At 41.5% G+C, this 27556-nt stretch overlaps 1 protein-coding gene across 18 annotated transcripts in view; it reads right to left on the reverse strand.

The window, feature by feature from the left end:
* Positions 1-27556, reverse strand: part of LOC309701940 (receptor-type tyrosine-protein phosphatase delta-like) — a 409167-nt gene that overhangs the window by 280659 nt on the left and 100952 nt on the right. For all 18 annotated transcript variants that reach the window (XM_082526274.1, XM_082526271.1, XM_082526265.1 and 15 more), the window contains exon 4: positions 16051-16074. The gene's annotated coding sequence lies outside the window, so the exon portion shown is untranslated. The remainder of the gene's footprint in view (positions 1-16050; positions 16075-27556) is intronic.

Raw genomic sequence — 27556 nt, forward strand, 5'->3', positions numbered from 1 at the left:
TCAAGTCTCGGACAGATACGCACTCTCACCTCAGTCTGGCACTGAAAAAAGAGTCACATCGTTATACCTAATATGAATAAAAAAAAGAAAAGTACAACAATTAATCTGGATAAGTTAAAATCCAAATGATAATAGAGGTTTCTTTTTTTAAATATATATCGATAAAGGCCCCAAAAAATGGAATTCATTCGTGGAATGAATGAATAACCCAAGCTCATATACGCTGTGGTCACTTTAGCCTTCATGCCTCCCCTGTAATGACATGTCTTTTCAATAACCACTCTCCAGTTCTAATCTCCAATAAAGTTGAGCAGCTGCTTCCACTGGCAGTGTGAAAGGGTCCCGCACCACATTGTTTTGTTGGATCATCTGGTTTTCTTTCCATTTTCCCCATTTCTGTTTCTTCTGGCAATGTTGCACTTGGTGCTAACACAGACCTTCGCTGGCAGTCGGGTGTGCAGCCGGGGCTTGTGTGAGCTCAACCCTGACTGTCCCTCACACACCCCGGGGCTTTGTGAAAAATGAGACCATGGAGAATGAGATAATAACATTGTGGAATGGGAGTGTGTGAATTTGCAGCCGACTTGCGCTCACGGGAATCTGTGTGTGTTTGTGTGTGCGGGCATTAGCGTGTGCACGTGCGGCCTGTGTGGAACGTAATTGTGTCCTCCCATGTGTAAAAACTATCAATCAGGTTCACTTAATGTTATGTCATTATGGGTAAATTAAAATTCCACAGTGATCGATAGGGTATTGACTATCATATTACGCGTGAGCATAATGAATAATCTTTTTTAACTCGTTTCATTCCCAATTTATTCTGTATTTGGCTTTTGTTTGCATGTCCAATGGGAAGCAACAACATGGGCAGAGTGTCAACGCTTCTGAAAGCATGACCAGATTAAAAAAATGGAAATTAGTTCATACCTGAATTAGCATTGTATGCTGACAGATAAGACAGTGAATGGTCCCCCTTGGATTGCTGCCTGTGATTCTGCATGTTAGCACGCATGCCAGAGCTGCTCAGAGTCTCTTTCTCCAGCTAAGGCTGATAACTGTCACGTATACGTGTGTTATTACAAAACATGACGACAGATCAGCCAAAAACAAAGTAACACGAGAAGACGCGCTCTACTTTTGAAGCACACTTGCGGTCCATAAATACATTAACAGTAGTAACTGTTAAAATGATATCTCGTCTTACTTTAACACATCAGAGCAATCACGGTGACTCACTTCGTCTTTTATGTTTCAATAGCAGCACCCAGCTATTAATGCTCCTCATTTCGGGAGCTCTTACAGTCACCGCTTTATCATTTCTACTGTAGCATAATATAATTTATGCGATACTTAAGCACCGCCACTGACAGCGGTGTGATTTTTTTTTAAAATTATTATTATTTTCAAAACTCCCATTTCATGTCAAATCTTGGAGTATCAGCTGGTCTTCATTCCATACAGTTTCCCAAGAGCCTTATAATGATGTGTTTGAAAATCCTTCTGGCTTCATTACAAAGTGCTATTCATCTGAGAGAGGCAGGAACAGAGACAGAGATTGAAAGCAAAAGTGTGTATTCCTGAGTGCGCACAGGGGTGTGTGTGTGTGCGTGGTTTCTGCGTGGGGTTGGGTCTTTGTAATTGTGCACATGACACCAACACAGAATGCAAGAGAGAAACTGAGTGAGACAGACAGATAATCTCTACCTGCAGTTCAGTCTGAGCGCTTGCTTGTAAGTGCTTCCTTATTTCTCATTAGGAGTTAGACTGAGAGGAATTAGTGGCACCGAATGAAAGCTTCGCCTGCTTTAATAATATTGCTGATCCAATTTAACATGACCGGATTATGTTAACATAGTCATTACGCACCCAACTCAAATGTAACTTCGCTGAAGGTCTTCCTCTGAATTACCTGTTCTTCCTCAGTCATTAATATGATAACGTGATTTCATCACCAGAGCCACCGATATCGTTCGTTTTGAATAATAAATGGATCTTTCTCTTTGATGAAGCTGTGCTATTTCATTGTATGTCCAAGGCGTTTTCTCTGGGGATTTGGAATAATCCCTGTATAGTTGTACAAATCTTTATGATGAATAAAAACCGCTGCATAAAATTGACAGGTTACCTGCTATTGCATAAACTGCTACCGAGGTGCGTATTAGTGTGCAGAACAAAAAGGGCGCCGCTCGAGTGCAGCTCACAATGCACGGCTCCGACTAGAAAGCGTGAGACAATAGAAAGCTGAATGGTGAATTCTGGCGAAAGAAGAAAAGAAATAAAACGGGCTAAAAATAGACGTCGGACCGTGTTTATGGCGGAAATCCAGGGGGAGGAATGAAAATGTGGGAAAGATTATTCTCTGCCGTTGACAGTGCAGTGTCAGCTTGTTATTCTTGCATACAGTATCTTGATTTCTTTTCTTTGCCTGCCATCTTTCAACCGAGGTGATTACCATGCCAGTTCGAAGAGGAAAGTTTGAGAGAAGGAGAATGAAAGGAGTGAGAGGTGGTTGTATGGTAACGAGATAGCAAATTAATGATGGGTGTAATGTCGCGGTGACGCATGTTAACAGGCTCCGAAAAGGGGGGAAAAAATTAATACAGACTTGTGATGCTTTCTAAGACTCTGCTAGTCATCTAATGCAATTTAACCTCTTAAGCCCCAACGCCCCCTGATACGGGGGAAAAAGGCAGGAGATCAGGTAGGCTTGGGGCTTAAGAGGTTAAATAGCTTTGTGTAATTAATGCTGGCTTAAATTTACCTGTGTTAACTAAGTTCAACAATATGAATGCCTCCAGCGAATGTCTTTTTTCCCTCCCACACTATCTAGGCTTCTTATTCACATTGGGTCACCACAGCAGATCCATCCGCGTATTAGCTTTGGCACAGATTTGCAAACTCTGGATGTGTTTCCTGATGTAAACCTCCATGGGATTTCTGCCTCCTCTCACTCTTGAAACTGGATCTTTTCTGTGTTAGGCAACTGTTATGAACCACTACACAAGCACAGCGGTCCCCAACTTTGTGCCGCGGACCGGTATAATGCCAGATAATATTTTCACGGACCGGCCTTTGAGGTGTCGCGGCTGTATACAACAAAATAAAATGATACGACCAAGACAAAAATGGTGGTATTTTGTACATATAATGATAAACGCGAATTCACTGTGTGATTGTGTAACTTTATTAGCAGCGTCCTCCTGAAATGTGCCAACAACACTGAGAGTAACATCCTCCTCTCTGCCCCTTAATGCTCTCCGGTCGCTATGGGAAAGTGTAAATATTTCTTTCAAAATAAGACACACAACTACAACACGGGAAAAGACCCAGGAAAACCGAGTTAAAGATAAAAACCCTGAAAACGATCAATTTCACACCCGAGCCTCAACTCTCGCGACCCGGTACCAAACGACTCATGGAGCGGTCCATGAGTCTAAGCTAACCCTATCAGTTAACACTATCAGTTAACAGTGGCACACAGTGCGTACAACCACCAGAGCAACTTGTATGTAGATAGAAGTTAAACAGTTAGAGGAGCCAGTAGCAAACTAACAACAACTAACAAATAAAGCTTTAGCTAGCTAAACTATTACAATAATCACGTGTCTGACGTAATCCTAAAGATTTAATATGATAGATGATAAAACAGCTGTTGTGTATGTGTTCATGCAAGATCAAATATTATCATTTACTAGTTTGTAGTATTTCTCTTAATTGGTGTTTTTTCCTGTCTCTCGTGTTGATTTAAGGTAAAAAGGAGCAACTCTACTATCACAGTTTTTTAATAGTTGACTTAACCTTTTGTGCTTTTTAGCAATGCTGAGTATGTGTGTGGAAAACAGAGCCTGGCCTACATTTGCCTGTGACACTGCATTTGAAAATGAGTCCTTCTGAGTCACTACAAGTCCCTTGACCGAAAGCATATTTGAAACTGACCGTGCCAGCATTAGAGCAAAGGATGTGGGAGATGTTAGCACTGCTCCGGGCAGCCAGGTTGGAAAGTTTTTCCGCTGTTCTGTCCATAATTACACATGGCTGGTGATTTCTGAATAGCACTTGCAAAGCTTTATAAGCAGAAAAACACAGAATGTGATCAAATCTAGCCAACAATTACATCGCTGCTTAAAAGAAAACACCCTAATCTGCAAGGCACGTTTTGATTTTAATTAATGAATTGCTCAAATCTATAGCTAGTAACACGTGTTATGCGAAATTTGCCAAAGCAAATGTAACTGGAAGAAGCTGCACTCTGGTCATTTGCATTAAAATCGATCTCATTCAGTCACATCCTTCACCTTCACACCTTCGGTTTCACCCCACTGCCTCCTACGCTTCTCCTGAATCCTGACACTGGATGACTTTAACATAATAAATGAACGCACTGCTCTCAGTTATTATTGTGATGTCTCATCTGCGTAGTTTATAATGCAGTTGTTGTGTTATAGTGAGGGTAGTAATGAAATTACGGCCCTTATTTCCTCCTCGTGCATCTAAACCTTGAATCCAATTGCAAGGTCATTCCACTCTCCTCGTGCCAAAGGCTTAGCCTTAAGCAGAGCCTGTGATTGCTTAAGGCTCAGAACAAACACGAATTCTATAGACAGTGCCTTCTCCGACCAAGACTATGCACACGCAGTAGCAGCGAAAAAATAAATAAAAACAGCCTGGCTCAAATTTCCCATCTGGCTCCAGGCCTTAATCTGTAACAAGGGACATTTGAGGACACTTTCTCTCCTGTATTTACAAACCTGGGTTCTCAGTATGGCAGGCCACAGAGGACTAATTAACAGTAGTTTCTATTTTGGTTTCGGTGAAGAAAGCACAAGCAGTATTGCACTGGGACATGCTGGAGCAGCTTTCCGTGTACACAGAGCTCTGGTTAAATATGGCGAAGCCTCTATAGATCCACGCTTTTACCACGGTGCAGAACCACTACACTGTTAATGGTCACCACATGGTTAAAAAGAAGAAAGTGGGACACATTTTTAAGGCTTCACGTCAACAGTCTGTTACATTTTCCAAACTACGACTGGATACGGCATCCTTTATTGTGAATGATGACGTATTCGCATGTTCAATTATAACAAATACGAGGCTGAACATAAACGATAAAAAGTTACAGCATGACTAAATGTTTGCTGAATTCCAATGTAAAAGAGAAATTTGACGTTTAAAGAAATAGTGTAAACCTTTTCAATCTTATATGAATGATGCATTAGTAGCTTGTTTTTTTAATCGCCCATAGTCAGAATACTGTGGACATCGTAGGAGTTGATGCGATGGCACACTTGTAAAACTCTTTCTGACCTTAAGACCATCAGTTTCTTTCTTTAAAAGATACAAATGTGACACGTTGTATCTCTGTCAGAGCAGCAATGGACAGAAACCGTAAATAACATTAGGCAGGGAGAAAAGCTAGTGGGATACATTAGATTTTGCATTAAAGGCAGTTCTAACTCAGTCTCAAAACCAATTCTTCTCAAAAATAGATGAAAAAAATGAAATCAAGTTACATGTCATTGGGAGCATTTTTCCGCTTTATTTTTTTGTGGCTTTTGAAGAGGTAACAGAAAATATTTGTGTGCGTGCGTGCATTATTCATATAACTACGACCCATCAGCTTTGGCTTTGGTTCTCAAAGTAAAAACCAATAAAGGAGGCAAAGTTACTCAAGAAGTTAACTATTGGAAAATCTAATGGGTAACTTTTTTTGACATCTACTGTCACAATAAAAAAAAAAAAAAATCACCCTTTCATTGATTCTTGAAGCACTGAATAAAAAGAAAATGTGTGCAATGTGGTTGTGTTTTCTACATTTGCCCGTTTCCAACCAGTGTAGTAAATTTGCAACATGTGCTAGAACTAAGTAAAAACTGATGCATACCAGTCAGTTTTATTCTTTTCTATCCATAATGGTCGATCTGAGGATGTGCTGGTTTAAGACAGCGGTCCCCAACCCCCGGGCCTCGGACCGGTACCGGTCCGTGAGTGGTTTGGTACCGGGCCGCGAGAGTGTTGAGGGCTCAGGTGTGAAATGTATGGTTTTCAGGGTTTTTATCGGTTTTCAGCGTTATTTTGTTATCGTTTTGATCGTTAACTCGGTTTTCCTGGGTCTTTTCACGTGTGTTATGAATAAATCTTTTTTTCGGTACTGGTACTAGTTTTATTTTGTTGTATTTATCCGTGACACCTCAAAGGCCGGTCCGTGACAATATTGTCGGGCATAAACCGGTCCGTGGCGCAAAAAAGGTTGGGGACCGCTGGTTTAAGATGCAAAAGACTTGAATGCTATTATTGTGCCCAATAACATTTTTGCCACAGGAGCTGACCCTGATCTCATCCTTGGGCTCAGTTTAGACGGTTATAATAATTCAAGTATAACTGTCAGTTTCTATCTACACCAAAGAAGCATGCAGTGTTTTAAACTGTATGGTAGTATTGCTGAAGCTTTTCAAGCATATGCTTTTACATTACATACCTCTAAAACCTTGATAGGCCACCCCCCCAAAAAATACATACATTACTGTCACTTTGCCTCCATCAAAACATTGTTTATCGAATCGGCCACAGTGACATAATCCGCTGGCACGCTCTGCGGTGATGTAGATGTACAGTATACATCTGAGCAAGCCGTGAACACAGCCTGTCTCTGCTTAGACTCCCACGAAACATGCTGCTCGATTACAAACAATCCAGCCTGTACTTTATGTGGTAATGCCAGACTGGCAGATGGGTTGGTCACCCAACGACCTCTGACATTGAACCCTCAGAGAAGCGAGGCCATGGATTTTGTCCAGCGGTCTTCATCATTCTCAAATGTTCAGCCAAAATGGATGTATGATGCTTGAGCCAACTTGGGCCAGATGCTGTCTCAAAGGAGACCATATGAATTCGGCTATTATCCCAAAAGATGTGATTGGAAATAGAAGAGATTTTGGTCTGGATAAAAATTCAGGCATGAAAACAGCAGTGTGTTGGTAGCATATTCTTATATGTGCTTAACAAATCTATTAAACCACCTTTCACAAGAAAATACAAAAACATCTACTGAAAAATATATTGCTATTTGATAGTTGAATAATACTGAATTCATGGTTCTATGCTGAAATTTGAACACTGGACTTCTTTGAGAAAGCATTAAATTCAATGACTAAAAGCATTTTTTTTCTTAAGTATGCAAGTAAATAACTTTAATTTGGCGTGTTAATCGAAAAATATAAATGGGCTTTGCTATTTTTTCCTGCTTTTTCATGGAAAGTTCACGGATAACATCAACAATCATATTGTGTCAGTAGAAATATCATTTTGATTGAAGAGCTTGTGAGCTTACTGGTAGATTAACCGTTACAAAAACATTAAAAAAGTGATTTTGGCCATTCGTCAGGGCTGATAATTTAGGGCAGCTGTGGCATAAATAGTGGTAGTGGGCTAGTAAATTTGTTAAGCAGTGTGTGTATCTAATCGCATACAAAAAATGGGCTTCTGTTCAAAATTAAGAGTTCACATGTGCAACATGTGCAACAAGGTCACGTGTTTTCGCAAGCCGAGTGGAAGACAAAAACAAGAGATAACAGGATGATGTAGAATCAAGCAGGTCCCCTCATTGTTTCTCAGCCACATTTTGTCATGGCTGCGCCCTTAATCAGCTGAGTGTATTGTGTCAGTCGTTTGACTGCTTTTGTTTGTTTAATGACCAAACCCCGAAGACACAATAGAAAATTATATTTTTGAGGAGCGGGCTAATTAACGCTGCTTATTAGAGAGAGACGTAACATGGAGTAACAATAGGAAAGGGAAGGCTTGGGGGGGTTTGTGTTGGATCCATGCTGCGGTATATCAGAGGTTTTATACATGAGTTGAAATTTAGCATAAAAAGGGTGTCAAAACTGGGAGTGAGAATGAGAGTTAAAAAGCACCGGAGGTGATTATTACACAATGTTAATTCATTCCTGAAGAAAAGAAAAGAAAAACAATGACAAATGTAGTCGGCACAGAAATAGCACTGACCTTGAGGCAACCTTGTTACTAGCCCAGAGAACTTTGGATTTTTTTTTATTTCAGCAAGGGGCCACTCCTTAGACACACGAGGGCATTGATGTTTCGCGAGAGACGCCGGTAATCACGACAACTGCCGCCGCGCACTTCTCCGATCTGCATGAGGTGAGTGTCGTTTTTGTGCACCGTCTGATTTGTGTCCAACACCGTTCTGTCATGTTGGTCTGCAGAAGACGAAGCCACTCGCTCGAGCAAACAAGGCTTTGATTGACGTTCAGCTTAATAGGGATGCAACACATGGAGGAGCTGGTAAACAAGCTCTCCTTCCAATGTTGGAATAGAGCGCTTTACTTGGGTGGTTAGGTTGGAGAGGCAATGGAGGTTGTTAGTCGGAGAGAGAGGAAAAACAACACCCTCTTGACACGGATATGGTTGCTAATATTTCCTTGTGATTTCTCTCCAAATGGATAAAAAAACATTTTTTATTTTTATTTTTTTACCAAGACTGGCAACGGACGTGTTTAACTCTTGAAAATAGCCTTGAAACTATGAACTAGCAAAAACCAGATTCTGAAAAACAACAAATAGGAAAACAACAGAGGTAAGTAAATAATGGGGTCCTGGGTTAGGTGTAAAGCTAAACCAGGGGATATAATTAATGAATGCAGTCAGTAAACAAATGTCTGGAGAGTTTAAAGGGGGAAAAAGAAAATTAATGAAACAGGAAACTGAGGAGCTTAAATCGGGTGCCCAGTAACCCTCACAACACAAGCACACACACACACACACGCTGCCTTGTGAAGTTAGCATCTGATGCTTGGCTTCAGGACCACTCACAGAACAGGAAGGCAGGGAAATAGAGGGAGAGGACACCTTAATGTGCCTACACCATATGCCGTTAGCTACTGATGGATACAGCTCTCCCTCCAGCTACTGGAGTAACTTATTGCATTTGCTAGCGACGCTTCCGCTGTTGATAAAGTTAAAGATAAGCCATCTGTTCATTACAGCAGCCCGGCTTCACTTACAGCGATAGGTGCGTCCAAGCGAGCTCAAATCTAAATGTTGTCTGCCTAAAAACTACTGTTCCACGACATCCCGAAAGCATCTGCATGCGCTTAGAATGGAAACTCACATGCGTGATCATCTGCCAATGATGAGGGATTATCATGTCAATGTTTTTCTATCGAAAATTCGAGGGGAATAACTGACATGCTGCTACCACAATGCAACGTAAGCAGATTTTCCCACAGGCGGGAAATAAGAGTGAACGCTTGCTGAATCTGTCACTCAAGTGTATGCAAAGGCACACTAACAAGCTATCAGTCACATTTCTTATTAACAACTCAACCAGCTGTTGTTGGGAAAAACGCGGGGGGGGTGAAAAAAGCACAATCCACCACAGGGACCAGTATGATTGACTCTGGGTTACGGCTTCTCATATGCTCGCCTTACAAGAATTCCCACGTTGCCTGTGAACTCCAAATCATTGTTAAAAACACACAGTCCCTCACGTATACCTGCACTTATAATAAAGTTGTCATAAAATGCACATATAAAAAAAAAGTGAAGTTTGTATTTATTCTTGATATTTTTTGAATGATATGCAGCGCGTCGTTGTTGTTTTTTTTTCCAAGGGCATGATAAACACAGATGGAGACTTGAAAGTGCTGCATTATCCATGAATAGCATTGTTCTTATCCTCTGAGAGATGGAAAATATATATATATAAATAAATAACTTCAGATGAATCCACTGTGGACTATTACAAAGCTGCCAACACTCTGGATGCTCTCCAAACTTGCCTTTTCTAATTTTCACCAGGCATAGATCTACTTTTAGACTTCTACCACATAATGGTATTTGCTTAACTGAGCAGCCAGCAATCACTCTCCTCTCTGCCAGTGTCATATCACTGATCAAGTGTGGCTCAGTTCCTGTCTGAAAGGAGGGCTGCCAGACATAATGCAATAATAACGGGAGCACAGCTTGCCTAAGAGAACCGAGGTCCTATTTCACTGCTGACGATGCTGGAATGAACTCTTTGTGCTCTTTCTTTCTCATTCTCCCACTACGAAACCCTTGAGCTTGTGAGAGCATAATGAGCCAATTGTAATTCCTTGCCTATAGCTTTATATTGAAGAGTATATGGATGGGGTGGGGGGGGGGAGTGTGGAGGCACTGGACATTTCTACTCCGAGTCAAAAGACGAGGATTCGAGGATTATCTCAGGCAGAAACTGAGGCTTTTTATTTTTTTGAGTGATCATTTTTGGAACAGTTACAGAAACAATCGCCTGTAACCAAAATTTTGGGGCGATGTAGGAGAAAACTTTGCATAGGCAGACACCTGAAAACGTCACACACTAATAAAAGAGGAATCTCTGTCTTAATCTCCATCCTTGCATTAGCAATACAGTCGAATCTGGCTAAAAATTGAGTACAGTGTTCATTAAGAATAGGTTTGTATTAAATAAAGAAAAAAGCCAACCTCCACAGCACTTAGAGACTGTATTTGCAATGGCCCCTACTATCAAGTGATAGATGGATCCTTAAAGCATCCATAATCTAGACATTATTTAAAGCTTTTACTGTAACAGGTGGCTTTAATGTAATGTGAATTGCTGACCTTGTGAGAAAAAAAAGACGGTAAATGCATCAACTAGATGTGATACGTTAAAAATCTAACAGCTTTTAGTCTCGACAAAGAGCACTCCTCTTATCCGGCATAGTGGACGTGAACCTGCGCTGCTCCCCCACAGATGCCTACTGTGATGTTTGACAGATTTCTCCCTCTCCAGCTAGGCTCACAGTAAACGTCCATCTGGCAGCTTCCCATGGGTACTTATTATTCTCAGCTAGCCAGGGGTTTTCTGTTTCCGAGCAGTCAGCCAGTGCCTGCCTCAAAGAGTTGAGAGCAGGACCAGAACTGCTTGCAGATGCTCTGCCGAGTAGCCAAACTGCGCGAGTGTAGTGGCATGGCGCTGGGTATTCAATTACACAATAACGTGGCAGTCTGTCCGAGTATGAAAAGTCAACTGCATTGAGAAAAACTTTGTATCTGAGCCACAACACCGGTCAAGTAAGAGTCGCATCAAGGTGTGCCAGTTTTCTCATTTGTCCAATACACCTCCTACACCTTGGGGGTGAGATGATTGATTTTCCCCTTCTGAACAGATGCTTGGAGCCATGGGTACCACTGAAAAGTCCCGCTGTCCTGGTCTGATGCCCTGCTATGGTAGATTCAGTCATGCAGTTAACCTCCATCACTCTCCTGCAGCCTGCTGAGTGTCTCTAACACACACTGACAAAACATAGGATGGTACACTTCTCTGGACATCCAACAGCCAGGGATATTTTTGCACGTACCCTTCTTTTACGTCTAGGATTTTTTCCACGTAGCACATTTAACAAACTCCCCAAGCTCTCGGTTCAAGGATGGACGATCCGTTAGTTAAAGTAAATCTGCGGATGCTCACTGAGTTGTCCAAGTGCATGGGTAGTAAAGAAAGGTAGCAGCAGTGGAGCTCAGTGACATTACTGGCATGGTAATGAGTGAATAAAGAGCAGAGTCTGCAGCGATTACAGGGGAACTGGAAACATAAATGCATGCCTATCAAGACACACAAAGACCATATGGGGCCTGTTTAAACTGCACGGCAATCATCCTGATTTAGAAATAGTCGCTTAATCTAGAACATGAGATGCTATGACAGGACTGTTCAATCAGTGTGACTAATCACACCATGACAAATACCGATGAATGATCACTAACTAAATCTGCAAACTACATATGTTGACATCGACTTTTTTTTAAGGAGGAACTGAAGCAGACAGCTGCTACAGGTCGGCATCACAGAGACCCTCTGAGTTTGTTAAAAATAAAAATAAGAAACGGAGCAGGTTAAGTTCACAGATTCAGTTACCACGTTCAGCCCATTCTATTCTCAAGGCTTCACATCCTGCCCTTTGGCAAAGCTGCCGGTGTCTCACAAATGTACAATTGTCCTTTGGTATTTTTGGGTAGGCGGTAGTGGGCTTTCTTTCCCTTCCTAACTGATCACATAAGGATGCTTGAAAAGAACGTGCAAGCATTACATTTAAACACATATGCAGTTGAGCATACTTTTTTGACGCGTGAGGATTGTTGCACAAGTAGTCTTTTGTGCCTAAACAGAGAATCTGAACACAAAGGGGGGGAAAGTTCAAAATATAAAGCTCACACAGTCTTGTGAAGTAGTCACTTCCAGCCTCCAAATGTAGATTTTGTCACTCGCAGTTGAGAAACTCCGAGTTTTAACAACAGTACTATGCAAAAGTCTTGATCCACAACTCATTTCTTTATATTTTTCATCCAAGAAGTCAGTCTTTCTTTTTTTAAGTGGTCTTGAGTGATAGTTCTCGAGGCTTTCAACTTTTTCTTGGAAAATTGGCTGCGTTTTTCAGTTATTTTCAGTCCTGTGATTTAGGGCTGAACGATTATGGAAAATAATCTAATTGCGATTTTTTGCCCCAATATTGCGATTGCGATGCGATATGCGATTATTTTTTAAGGTCTTTGTCTTCTGTATTATTAAACAAAGACAAGCAATACATCATATAGTATGGCCAATACTATATTACATTAATTTTAAACTGTTCTTTCCTGGAAGACAGACCTCTGTTATGATGACATGAGGTGATGCATGAATTGATGACTGACATTTTTATTTAACTTCTTCAATCACAACAGTATATTTGAACATACACAATAGTTTATTTTTAGCTTACAAACATCTGAGCATAAAGTGCTGACAAGGAACCCTGGTGTAAACATTAAAATGAAAGTCAGTACAATGTGCAGATTGCAGAAATATACATAAACAAAATCAGTGGCTTTACCACACTCAGTTTTTCGACATCTGTGAACTACTAGACAGTCATTCAATTAAAAAATAATATTAAATAAATAAAACTAATAAATAAAAAATACACACATCTTACTGATCTCTGCAGTCAGTAACATTACACATAAAGTGCAAACATAATAGCAATTGTATAAACACACACACAAACACGCCTTTAAAATTTAAAGGCGTGAAATTGGACGGTCTAGTTCTGATTAGCGTCACCGCTGTCTCGGTGGAGTTTAATAAACTCGGCCGTCTGCTTCTTGCTATCTAAAATATAACCAGACACTGGTGTAAATTCTCGACTGTCTCATACTTCTGTTTAATAAGTTTTCTGTTTGACGTTTAGTCAGCTGTGTGAAAACCAAGGAGGAACCCACCCGGGGGATTAATAAAGTTTTATTTTATCTAATCTAATAACTTTAATCTCAGCCAAACCGATTTACTCACGAACAAACAAAACACTGAAAAAAGCCCAACAATAACATTTTTAGGTTGTCTAAGTGACTTATATATTACGTTTAACCCGAGCAGCGAAACTCCGCGGTGATCTGAAAATGATGTGCCGGGAGTTGTGCCGTTCTCGGCCGCATCAGTAACCCTCGAGCTCCCGGCTAGCTGTCGAGCTGGTGGGTAGCAGACGCCTCTGAAAACGTCGAAGCACTTTTGCAAATATGGGATATCTTGATAAACCGAGCAGATATTTGATGTTTACACAACTACTTTCTCACCTGAAAATATGTTAAAAGTTTATTTTGTGACCCTGAAAGATTAGTATGAGTAATTTTAAAACTCAGTAGCGGCCGCCATTGCTGGAAACTGGAGTTTGGCTGGGCCGCGCTATGAATTCTGGGATATGGTAGTAATTTGGACAGCCTTCGGCGCGTCGCTGTGACGTAATCGGTCTACAAATGCGGCCTCAGGAGGATGCAGCCCATGAATTTGGACATGTCCAGAGTATAATCGCAGCCTTTGCGGTTAGAAAATTGCACTTGATCATGTCGCGATATATCGCAAATGCGATATATCGTTCAGCCCTACTGTGATTGTACCTGACCATAATCAGCCCATTTTTGTTTGCTTCTTCAGCCACTTAACACTGGCATATGAGTCAGTGAAGTTTAGAAAGGCACCTAACTCATGGGATGAGCCAGTGTTGTGTCTATATATAACAGACAACTTGGCAAAGAATCAGTTTTAGGCTGTATCTTTGTTCACTTTGTTAACATTAGCCTAAACCAAAAACACGTTTATTCACATTTGTTAGCTGAATCTATGAAGACAAAAAGATAACAACTTGATAGACATAAAATATTATTTTTTTGCATCAGCAATGTGATTCCCAAAGAGCTATTACCTGAAAACTTGGCTTATCTTGACACTGTGCCCAGTGTGTCCTTCAAAAAATTAAAGAAACTGGACAAGTGGAGGGCAAATGAAGATGTGACAGACCATCTACAGAAGATGAACAGTTTCTGAAAGTCATGTTCTTAAGAAATAGGAAAAAATCCATCAGAGAAGAGCGCCGAAACGGTTGATCTATGCCACATTATACAAGACTTGGACTGAAAATCACTGGCAACAGGTCTTATGAACAGATTTCTATAGACATCTGGTTTGATCTACCAATGTCTGACGGCCATGCCATCATTTTTCACCATGACAATGATCCCAAACACACATATATAGAAAAACACACAGTGGAACACCATCAGTCATGGATTGGCCTCCCCGGAGCCCGGACCTCAACACTATTGAAGCACCGTGGGATCATATTGAGAGAACACAAAACAAAAGGCAACCAATAACCAAAAAAAGAGCTTTGACAGTCCTACAAGAAGCCTGGAGAACTATTCCTGAAGACTGCTTCAAAGAATTATGAGAAAACTGACTAGGAGAGTTCCGGCTGCGATGAAGAATAAAGGTGGTCACACTAAACATCAAGCTGGTTATTATTGTAATCTGGAACTTCAATAATCCCTGCACCTATTTCCCATTTTCCTAGCAAAATATAAGGAAACAAAGGGGGCTCAAGACTTGTGCACAGTACTGTGCACCTGCTTTCTGGAACAACCCCCCCCTATAACCCTGACATCCACATTCAGCCTCGTTTTTTCTGCAGTTACAATGCATGGCTTTATTAGATAATCTTTGAAGCAGTTTCCACCACTGTGAGGAAAAGTAATTAATGCAGTTCTGACATATGCAGGAAAAAAGCAGCATCCATCAGACCCACATGAGCACAACTGCACTAAGTATGACCTGCGCAGGATAAACGGAATTATAAAGTGAGCCCCTCATCAGCTGTGTTTCTAGGTTAAAAAACAAATGTGGTATTGAGTCGGAATTGAATTATTCTTTCTTTGTGCATCTGTGTGGGATTTCTAATTAATGCTGCAGCAGATCTGAGAACGCCAGAGTGCAATGCAGTTTGACTACAGAGAAGGAGTGTTCAGTGGGTTGGAAGCAGGAGTTATGGCGTCTTTTTTTATGGCTAAGAGTGTAAAACTGCTCCAAGTCTTTTTACCAAGTATAAAAACTTTTGTCCTTTTCAGCTCTTCAGTACATGGCAGACCACCTTAAAAAAAAAAAGAAAAGTTGAAGCATGGATGAACTTTCAGAGGAAAGTTAATTCCGGGAACAAGAAATCCAGGTTTCTCTCACTACATGGCCACTATCCACGCTACCAGCGGTTTCATGTTGACACGTGGACTTGCCGAAACAGCAAAGGGGTTCACAGCTTAGCACATGTGAGATTTCCACACACTCACCATAGAGTGGAAACAAACACCATCCGTTCAATGCTTGTTTAAGTCAACACTGCTGGCGTATTCTTTGAACAATCTGGGACATTTGATTCTCATTTGAATAAAACTCAAATTGAAGGCACAGAGCACACAATCCACTTGCCAGAGAAAGCCACCATTGTTTATTCTCATGCACACATATGGGAAAATGGGATGGGTGGGGATTGCAGGGCATTGCGTACCTTACTGGGCAAACATCAGCATCTCGGTGTTGCGTTGGCTCTTCCCGAGCCCCACCCCACCCGTCACCTAACCCTTTTTCTATATTCATGCATTTGCATCACTTCCATAGACACGTGACAATTCAAACAGCGCTCTCACTCTTGGGAATAGTGCTATGAAAAATGAAACAAGTCTTACCTAGTGCGGAATGGTTGGTCACATCTGTAAGCAAATCATTTGGGAAAAGTGGGGGAGGGGGGTGAGGAGGAGAGAAAGCGAGAAAAAAGAAGAAGAAACGTCAGCAAATTACAATGTACAGCAAGCTAAACTTCAACGCAGGCTGAGGCTTTCTCCGGCTACCCTGAAAAATGATCGTCTCCCAGCATTGTACAGAGTCAGGGGGTTAAGAATAGGCTGTGTCAAGAGAGGGGGACATCATTTATTAATCGAGGGACATGAAACGTCTGAGATAGTCTCCCCCGAGGATCCCGAGTTTGCACAACTTGCATTAATATTTGTCAGTGTTTCAAAATTTTAAAGGTGGAGGCAGAAATTATGTAAGCAGAAACCCAATCCATTACCTGCGAGTCATCGCCTTTTTTTCCCCTTCTTCTTTCGTTCCCCCACTAGTGTAACACAACCACAGAACAAACAAATGTGCTCACACAAACCCACACCCAGAGTGTTCCTCGCTCTCTCTCCATATGTCTCTGAGGTAATTAAGTAGCCCTCAGATATCTCTCACCCTATGTCCTGGACCTTTTACTACACTTCCCCGAGCTTGTTAGTCCGACAGTGGACATCCAAGGTTCCGAAGGCGTAATAAAATGGCAGTCTTGTGCACGCCACAAAGACCCCAGGCAGCACGCCAAAAAAAGGCCACCATTTAGCCACATCTTCACTAGTCACTGCTACCTGACATTCCCATGAGTTACAGAAAGGGGTATTGAGATAGGCCTGGTCCCCAACCCTCCCCTCTGCTTTCCTGTACTAATATTCCACCATGCTGAGAAATATGTACTGGATTTCCATTACACCGTGCTTTTTTTTTTTTTTTTAACATCGGAAGTGGTCCCTGTACAAATGTACTCTTCTAAAGCACAGTTTTGCTTTCTTGTAAATGTGCAATAAAACACGGAAATGGAGTGAGCTGACAATAACAGGGAATAGTGTGAGGGAAATAGTAGACTCAGGACTAATTCGGAGTTGCTGTTGCTTACAGTGCAGTCTTGTTTTGTTGCTAAGCAGAATTTGCGGGTAATATGATTTATCACCGATGATTTCTATCCCCGCCCCCTCAGCCCCCAAAACTCCCTGCATTCATTTACATTTTTGGTAGGGATGCAGCAAATCCCCACGAGGATCAACAACAAGTGAATGTGATTGCAATATCTGTTTTGTGCGTGAGAACAAATCTATTTTCAGGCAAAAGGCGGAGGAAGATTGGGGTTCAATCTCTGGGACGCTCATTACATTCCGCCTGACACACATCCGTGCTCGCTGCTACTGTTGTTGCTAAACAGAGAGCTCAGCTGAGGACCTTGAAGCTTCATGCCAGGAAAATTGGACCCTGGGGGGTAGCAGGGACTGATGTTGGACTTGAAGTGCCGTGGAGAAGCACCTGGGGTTTCAACGGCATTAGCATCAGTTTTGGGAGAAAGTGAGAGACCAAGCCATGCCAGTAATAGGCAACAACGAAAATGTAAAAGATACAGTTGTTGTGGCAAATGTTTACATGCGGTGCATTTTGCAATGAAGTGCAAATGCTTGAGAACAATGAAGCGCGTACAGTTAGATGACTGTACTTTGTCAGGAAGGACAAGTCCTACGCTCTCAGCTATTCCACATTCCTGTTTTTAACAGAGAGACTTTTTGCAGTGCAGTGAAGATTATTGATTTTTTTCCTTCTGAGTCCTGTGGTGGAAATTTAGGATGCCCAGCCAATCAAAACTAGTGGAGGTAGCGTGGGCCTAAGTGGATTAGACTAGTGGGTATGGTGGAGGGAGAATCTAGAGGGAGAAACTGAAGCTCTGGTGGCTTCAATAAACCCACTCTGTGAACCAGGAAATAGATGGAAGACTAAGACACTTTTTTCACCCTCTCTCACCCTCCTGTTTTAAGCAGATAAGCTGCTTCCAAGGTCTTAGTTATGCTGTGTAGAACCCAAAACACGATATGGAAACTTTTGACAAGTCAAATAAAAAGAAAGAAGCTGAGAAGTCTGTTCCCCGTGTTGTCTTTTCTCTGTTGACAAGAGGGATTTGGGTATGTTTGGAGTGGTCAGTACTGGGGGAATTACAAAAAGCCTCTGAGATGTGGCATAGTGAGCATGTCACAGCACCAACGTGGGTCTTTAGTGAAGGCCCGGGCTCCTTTTAAGTTAAGCCTTGACTAGCCATTGCAATAAAGAAGAAATGGCTTTGCTTTGATGAGCAACTGGCAGCCTCACCGTGAACCCTTTTATGTTTTCTTTTAAATTCAATCTTCTTTTCTTTTGGTTTCTTTTTCTCTGTTTTGTTTCTTTGTGGTTGTGGTGGCAGCTCACTATGACATCACTTGTACCAAAATAGCTTCAAGAATTAGCAGAAAGTTAGTGCATTTCACGAAGAGTCCTGTTGACATTTAAGCTTTCATTGTCTCAAGTCTATAGGTGTATAAATACAGTAGTTGCCAGTTATAGACTCCATATTTATTCCGGTATTTTTGCACTTTGTAGCATTGCACATGCAAATCTGTACATATGCCACACATGTCTTTGTTATCTTTTTTAAGCACACAGAAAGCAAAAAGAGTCCAGCTCCTTGTAGCTGGCCAATAAAGCTGATTTTGATTCTGTGTGTGGAGTGTTTGCTTGAGCTGTATCTTAATAACTGGCTGTTTGTTATTTAGGTCTTTGGTTTTGAGTTTTAAAATTTGGGTGATCATCTTTTACCATCTCAACTCGGGTGCACGTCATAACAGTAATCCCCACACTTTTGTTCCCTTCATACGTCAAACTGTTTTAGTGGGTAAATGCACAAAAGAGAAATATTTACCATCTCTTTTCACCAGAGAAACTTCTTACTCAAAGCAGCGATAATCACAGCAGCTTTAGCTCACTTTGCTGTTGCAAACTTCACAACTTTCTTGCCAGATTTAGCAACTTTTCGTAGTCTTTCATCCTACGGTCACACCCGGGAAAACAGTTGGTATGAGAACAAAATTATCGTGAAACATTGTCATCTTGTTATCTTTGAAATAGTTACTTCGAGATCAGGGACTAATCCTGCAACCCATCGCGGCCCGATGCCATTTTCAAAGTGAGCTTGTTGCGTCAAGGCAATAAAACTACAATAAGAAAAAGAAAGTCTGCAATCAGTTTGCAATTGAATGGGATTAAATTGGTAATTGCATGCAATCTGTTTGTGATAATATATCAATTTACTGTGATAAATGAGCACACAGCTATGTCATTGAAATTCACATTAAACAGAAATTCAAAGAGAGGCCTTGCAGACAATGTGGGCTCATCAGTGCACACTGACTAAGACTGAATCACTAAACTGCCTCAGAGGGACTGCAGTCAGTCTATGTTGGAGTGTTTGGAGACAGACTGCCTTTCACCAGGCGATCTGTGCAAAGGCCTTGCAATCAAAAGTGTCTGCCACAACTAATTGCAATCAGTCGCCAAATAGGAAAAAAATTCAGTGCTATCTCTGGGCAATAACCCATTTTTTCTAGTCACAAGAAGGTTGCCATCCTGTTTTTACTCTAGTGTGAATATGTCTTGTTTTTCAGAAGATCTAAACCTAGTCAAAAACTAACACTACTAATTGCTCTAGCTTGGAGTCAACTTAGACAATTTTCAGACAACATTGTGGTTATCAAAGTCACTACACCCCTGCGTTAGGTGAAGCTTCAAATATCTGCTGTTGACTCAAGTCTCCGAAGCTCAAAAAGTGGTATTCGGGATAGTCAAAGTAGTTGCACTGTGAACACAGTCTCATTTCATAATGAATTGTTGTGCAGAGAAACAATGGTGCCAAAGATTACCCTTTATACAAGAATTTGGATTAAACTTAAAGAGGCATCATCTGCCCTTGGTGGGATTTTTGGTGTAGGGTACAGTATGGTGCGTCCTCTGAGATTTGGCAGCTCCTGGACAAGGACATCAGTTTCCCCGAGAGAGACTCTGTTTCACGCTGCCAGTGTTGAATTTTGTCATTCGTCTCATACTGCACCACATCACAGAGAACACTGCTGTTTTAGGGGGGGAGTCAGATGAGCTTTGGTTTTTTATTTTTCTTCTTTTTATTTTTTTCCCCAACATAAAATCCCCCACCACATCTTCTTAAATACATTAGCTCAATATTACAGTGATGTGGTTTCAATATGATTCGTGGATCTCTCGCAGTACTAATTCCAACAATGATAAATCAAACATTATCAGCCAAATGACTATCTAGAAAAGATTTGCCCGCTGCAGATCAAGCCTTAAAACCCTTAAAGATTAAGACTTCTATCTCTTAACACCAACCGCCACAGTAAATCTTTAAAGGTCTGATCAAATTGCTAAATAACTTGTGGCTAAATTATCCTCTAGCAGCCACTAGAAATTCTGCACGAACCTTTATTGCCAATTTTCAGTCTCTCATAGACGGGCGAATAAAGGTGAATGGGAAAATTTGTCTCTCGGGTCAAGTAAGGCGGAGGAAAAGCAACAGTTTGATTTGATATGTATCTATTACTGTACCTCTTATTGTAAGTATTATTTCCTCTGTAATTATCTATGTTTCCTGTTTCAAATACTCAAATAACATGCTGCAGTATTCTTGCAGCTTATGTACAGTATAATGGTATTGGGTGCCTTGTACATAGAAAAGGCGTTATTGTTAAAACAGTATGTTACTAATGGGACCGATACTAACCAGGAAATCAAACTACCCACCGCCCTATCCCCTGTTCCTCTGTTGTCTAGTTCCACAGGGCACCTTTTCAGTTTAATTGCAGTTAATCAGCGAGTCAGACATCCCCCCCCTCAAATAAACAGCTCCACTTTTTCTCAGGGGCACAAGGCAATACACACATGCACACAGAAAGCGAGAGTAACAGCAAGAGAGAGCGAGGGAAAGCTCGCTCTCCTCAAATCGGCTACAGGAGTGAGTGCCCACTAATTGGAAATCAAAAGCAATGGAGCTGGAAGGCAGCCGAGAAAGAACAGTGAAACCTCAAGCGCCTGTTGTCGGTCAATTTAGACCATGACAAAAAAGGCCCTGCTTCTTGTGTCACCATTTAACCTATTCACCAGTGTGGAATGAGAGCAGCTGTTTTTTTACAGTACCACATAATGGGAGAAAATGGCTCTGGTTGGCCATGCTCCAGCTAGCTGCAAAAAGGCTCCGACGCAGAGAGAAAAAGGGAAAAAAGGTGCAAAGAAGATACGGCAGGAGACGGGAACGCTGCTGCCTCGTTATCAGCGATGCAGAGAGAGAGCACTCACACTCTTCCATCTGAGCTGAAATAAACATTACTTCTTTTTTTTTTTGTGCGTGTGTGTCGCAACAAACAATTAGAGAAGCCACCACAGAGGCTACAGATGGCCTGGGCTCACACAGACTGCGGAAGTATCTAGAAGTTTACACAAGTCAGACGAAAAGCCAGATCGGCTCCAGAGCCGAGGCTGTTCTCCGACTAAAAAAATAAAATAAAATATTGCTCAGTTGTTTTTAATCCCTTTCCGAGTTGAGGTGTGAATAAGTACTTTGTGAGTGACAGCTTGATGAGCGCAGTTATAGAAACTCCAAACTTCATCAGGCAGTTGTCAGACTGGGGGGCTGTCCGGTTTAAAGGCTGCTCAGGCATAACAGTACGGGAATGAGGTATGCTTATGTTAGCACAGCAGCAGATGTTCTGTTTCTGTTCCAGCTGTCTTCTTTTTTGAAGTGCCGTGCTCGGTATATCTCAATCCCAAATCTTTATTACTATCCTCTCATCCACCCCCCCTCGCCTCCCCGGGTCAGGCGGGAGTCAAACTAAGCAATCACAGGTAGACTAATTACTAATAGATGCCTCTTTTTTCCTGAAACAATTATACTTTCGACACATTTGTCACAGAGTTTCAACAGACTGCAAAAACATTGTAAAAAGAGAGAAGAGAGAGATCACTCATGTTTATTCCCAGTTTTTACCTGCTATGCTAGAAAAGCACAATAGAAAAAAATGAATGACATAACAGAGCTAACTCAAATGAAGCCACATGTCTGATGTATCTTCCTGGGGGCTTTGCCCACCCTCTTGTGTTTAAAAAAAAAAGAAAGAAAGGGAAAAAAAGAAAAAACCAAAACACTGAAGGGATTTAAGGGACTTTTTCAAATGCGGCTTTTTTCTGGAATTCAGCCTGGCAGACCTTGATGAGTGATCAGAAGTTGGGAGATCATAGACCCGTGGGCTCTATGCTGAGTTCTGACCCTGGGTTCAGCTACGCAGAGGTGGGATAAAGACTCTCTTGCCTGGGGAGAAGTAGAGGGAGGAAAGGGTAGAAAGGAAGAAATAAAACGAGGGAGCGGCAATAGCCTTGATGCCTCTAGCAGTGCGGCGCCGGCTCGGCCCTTCATATCAGCCACTTGTGAAGACGGGAGGGGGGAAACCCTACAGGCACTCGTATGTCGACCGGCGCGATCAAGGCCAGCTAAAAAAAACCTGGGTCTGGAGCTGCTGTTACTTTAGGCTATGGTGTGAGCTGGAGAAGCTCAAAGAGAGAGACTTTAATGATGTTTGACACTTCACCATTACCGCAGGTCACGAGGACACGCCTCACAATTGACTGCATTTCCAATTGAAATTCTTCAGGTCTAAAGATCACAGTCATTTACGGCCCCATTGCACGCTAAACGCTCACGCCGACAATCTGAGGAGCTTGTACGAAGGAGTTCCTTAAATCTCTGACTCAAACAGATAATTAGACATAATGAGTAAACAATGTGGCTGCAAGATGTGAACGGGCTTATTGCTTTTTAATTGTGTTTCTCTTGGCGAGCTGAGCTACTTCTGCGAGCGCCGTTTACCTGTGTGCGTTGGCCCGTGTGAGGCCAGGTGCAGTCATTACCACGGGACAGATGGATCAGCAGAAGCGTTGCTCGTTTCTCTTGCAAGGCAACATGGTGGCTGCCATATGTAAGCTCATCATTAAAAGTGACCTTTGACCCTCCAGCGGGTGCCTGTCATTCTAATGGAGTTAATTAAGAACGTCCGCCACAGCGCGGAGGATGTGGTATTTTCCTCTCTTTGTGTTTGTGGATGTTATTGGCTCGCAACGACGAGTAATATTAATGTCTGCGCGTTGTATATTTGGGGGCTGGCATCCATTCGCACGTTAGGGCGGTTTGCATGTAGTCGTGCCTCGGGTGTCAGACGTGTTTAAGTTTGGGGGTATCTTTTAATATTGCCGACGTAGCTCCTTTGAAAATTCATTAAAGTGCTTCGACCCCTCTGCCATCTGCGCGAGCAAGAGGTAGGGTGTCGTGCAGCTGGGGAGCACGGGAAGATGAAAATTCTGACACGGGCAAAAGCAGGCGGGCGAGCCCCTGGACACAGATTGAAGGCCAGTGATATGCCAGCTTTGAACTGCTGTTTATTTATTCCTAGGCCTTATCTAAAGGTTCCATTCAAATTTAGATTCAGAGATAAAGACTGCTGGCAGCAGTCACACATTTCTCTGGCAAATGGCAAAATGTTATGTAAGCGTGATGCTTATAAAATAAATTTTTTTAAAACAATCCCTTAGAGGGCTAATTAAAAATGCTACACTAATTGCTAAGTGTCAAGCTAAAGTATAATTAACTCCACAATTACATGCAGTGTATTACAGACCGATTACAGCGATAAACCTCAGCTGCTGATGCCAACTGAATATATACAAATAAGCATAGCCAAGCCAGATCATCCTCATTAATATGTCGGGATTTAATGCACATTTGGAGCGTTTAGGCCTCCTTGTCCGACGCTTCCTCGTTAATCCGTGTCACTTCTCTATAACTACCAAAAGTCAGGCTCTTGTCAAGCGTTTGATCAGCACGGTCTCTGGCGCACTCTCTGGTGCCAGTTACTTACTCACAATGAAGCAATATGAGTAGCGGTGTTTATGCCCTGTAATCACTTTCTCCTACACCTGATCCCCTCTTCATAAACTCAGCGCACCAACATTATTGCTGTTATAGTCGGAAATATGGAGCTATGTATTATGCATTAACAATCATCTCCCGGAGGGAAGGCACACACACACACTTTGATGCCAAGACACACACACACACACACACACACACACACACACACACACACGTTTTTTTTTTTTTTTTTTTTTTTTTTTTTTTTTTTTTTTTTTTTTTTTTTTTTTGTGTGTATTGCGTCATCACTGGCGAATGTCTGCAGGTATGCTGGAAATGCATGCGAAAATAAGCACGCATAGACATTTCCTTTGCTTTGTCTCCCCCCTCGCATCAGTGTACACAGATGCGTCGACGCTCGCTCACTTTAGCATATGCCTCGAAGCATTGGGGTGTAATAGAGGCTGCCTGCACTTTGCCTCGTCTCCCCTTCCCTGACACTAATCAACACCTCTTCTGCTATTAAAAATTCCTCTCCATGCCTTTTGATCTGCTAACTATCTCATTTACATGACTGGCGCTCAGCAAACCAGCCTGCTGTTGGGGAGGTGTGATGAGGTGAGGTGGGGCCGGAGGGAGGGGCTGGCGGCCGGGGTGAGAAAAAGGAAAAGTGGAAAAGTGGGGGCAGGGGGGAAGAGGGACTCTCTTGTTACTGAAACTTATTTCAGCTGCTTAAGGAGCAAAAGATCACGTGCGTGAGAGCGAACGTTTCGACTGTTTCGTGATTTCAAGTTGTTGCAAGCAGTGCAGCGATCCAAAAATAGAGGGGCTGAAAATAACACAGGGGGGGAAAAATCTCAAACAGGTGGAGAAATAAAACAGCCGAACCCCTGCGTCCTCCTCCCCTCCACGCTTCTTCTTCTCTCCCGTTCTCCCGCCTCTCTTTCTCCTCTTGGCTGACTTTGTGTGGTGCCGTGGGGCTTCCACTGAGCCTGAGCCTCTTTGGCAAGAGCTGTGAGGCTGGCATTGAAAAGGCTTGGTTGTAGCTGGGCGAGAACGCGGGAGCGGGCAGGTAGAGAGGGAGAAAGCGGTCGACGAGTGAGGGAGAGAGAGAGAGACAGGGAAGTTGTGGGAACCATTGTAGGTGGTTTCAATCATTCTGATGCCATCTGTTCCACTCCATTTTTCGCACTGACAGTGGATATTTTCCCCGGTGAGACGAGAGGAGTCTGCGTGCGTGTGTGTATGACAATGAGAGATAGTGAAGGACAGACGAGTATAAGCACAGAGCACAACATATTTATCTTTTACACACTATACAACTCAACTGTATAACCAGGTGTCTGATTCCAAACTTTTACTTTGATGCAACTAATGACCACTTTCAGGACTCAGTAAGCGGCTGTCAGTAAGTAATCAGCTACTGTTCATTATTTGAGGAGATATCAATCATTGGTAAAGTCTTCTTGCTTTATTTTTCAACTAAAACTACTTCATTAGTGCTTGCACATCAGTGCTAAACACTCGAAGCTGATGAAAATATCTAAGGAAAAAACCTAAGGGCATTGCAAAGTATTAAAAAATTCACCTGACAGATGAAAACCTTTAATTATTGCAGTTCATCTCTAATATATGCCAGTGTTTTTACATCAAATCATAAAACCAAAATCAGTCAATTCTTTAAAACCTGGACCATGAAATGATTGCCCGAATATTTACGTGTTGAAAATGGAGTGTTTATTGAACCTTGTGAATTTAGTTAATTTAATATTATTTGCATATATGAGATTTAAGTAGTATCATATTTGCTAAAGTCAGCACTGTTTTGGTTTTTTTTTTTTGCAAGTTATTGCTTTAAAAAATTATCTTGCAACTTATTTAGGCTTTATGGAGAGGGGGGAAAAATCACACTGATTATTTATAAGTCTCAAAAAATCAAACAAATCTAGTTTATCACATATGATACACTTGGTGTGAGAGGATTAAATCAGTTGGATGTATCTTCTGAGGACCATGAACGGCTTTTGCACCAGGTGTCATTGCGCTGGCGGGGCACTGGGTCCTTCATTCTATGAACTTTTAACTCGTGTTTCCTTTCTGCTTAAACATGCATGAAGTTATTTTATCATCCACACACTTTTCAGTGATGACACTCTTCCCTCTCTCTTCCTCATTGGCTCTTTCACCTCAAGCCCTTTTTGTCACTTTCTGTAATAGCCTCCTTATGAACCCCCCCACCCCACCCTCCTTATTACCTAGCCTGTTTAGCAGGTGTTTCTCTTCCTCTTTGTATACCTCATTTTTATTTCTCCTTCCTGAATAAAAACTAGCACTGAAAATCCCTCTTAGTGTCACCCTGCTTGCTTATATAAAAATCCAACTCTTCAAGATAAAAGGCTACTGAAAATAATACCGGCATTAGGGTTTCCTATTTCACAGCGTTTCAGTTCTGAGGGGTCAGTGAATCTGCGTGATGTGGAATATTGAATATGAAGATGGGGAAGCGCCACAGTGTTTTTTCAGCATGTTTGCTCAGTAAACTCAGTGTTATTGGATCTACAAGTCTGCCATAGCAGTTGAAGGAAAAGGCCACATTCGGCTTACACTGCACCTCGAAAAGAAATTGGCGGGGATAATGGAACAAAATTCAGGAGAACGTAAAGACAGAATTGTGCAGAGTAAGAAAACAGAGACTAAAGGTTCACCCCTTCAAAACATAACACTAGAGAAATATGAATTTATGCATAGGGAGATATTGCTTTACCCACTGAATTCTGGTATCATATTGTTATCTTCAATGAAAGCAAAAGGGAGTCTACGCTGTGAAAATATAATTTGGCACAGTGGATTTTTGAAATAAGCACTGATATATATCTATATCTATATATATAAGATAAGATAAGATAAGATAAGATAAGATAGAACTTTATTAATCCCTCGGGTGGGTTCCTCTGGGAAATTCGATTTCCAAAAAAGCACAGCACCGACAGAAGTTACAGAGTATATATATATATATATATATATATATAAGGATGCCACCATTCTAGCAAAGATGTTACTAATTTGCTACTATTTCACATTTAATGGTTAGCCCTAAACAGTCTATTGAGAGTGTGGGCAGATACTGAACCACTTGAGTTACTGGAATTCATTCCTAGAGATACATGAATATTTGTATTGAATATTATATTTAGCCATTAAACTTTTAATAAGACATTTATGAAATCTAGAGATATTATCCTAATAGAAACAATGAAGATCTGTTCAAAACTGTATATGAAAAATTCTTCCAGTTCTCCACAGTTAAAATTCTTAACCTGCCTGATATTATATGAAATTTTGGGGCCACATTTATTAATGCCCTGCTCCAGCACAAATTAGGCTTTGGTATAAAAAATAGTGACAAGATTACATGCAAGATGTGGGACATGCAGAGATTTTTTACGACTAAGCCTGTTGCATTTGTATGCAATTTGTATGCAATATAAAGGAGAATATTTAAATCAACCACACAAACTGATTCTATAACACATTCAATTCTTATTTTTTTGCACTTTGTAATGAAATAAGTTGACTGCGCCTGGGTTTAGAAATTAGGGCAGCCTCACCTTTAAAATTAGCCA

Source organism: Aulonocara stuartgranti (genome assembly GCF_965226115.1).
Source record: "Aulonocara stuartgranti genome assembly, chromosome: 3".
Classification (NCBI taxonomy): domain Eukaryota; kingdom Metazoa; phylum Chordata; class Actinopteri; order Cichliformes; family Cichlidae; genus Aulonocara; species Aulonocara stuartgranti.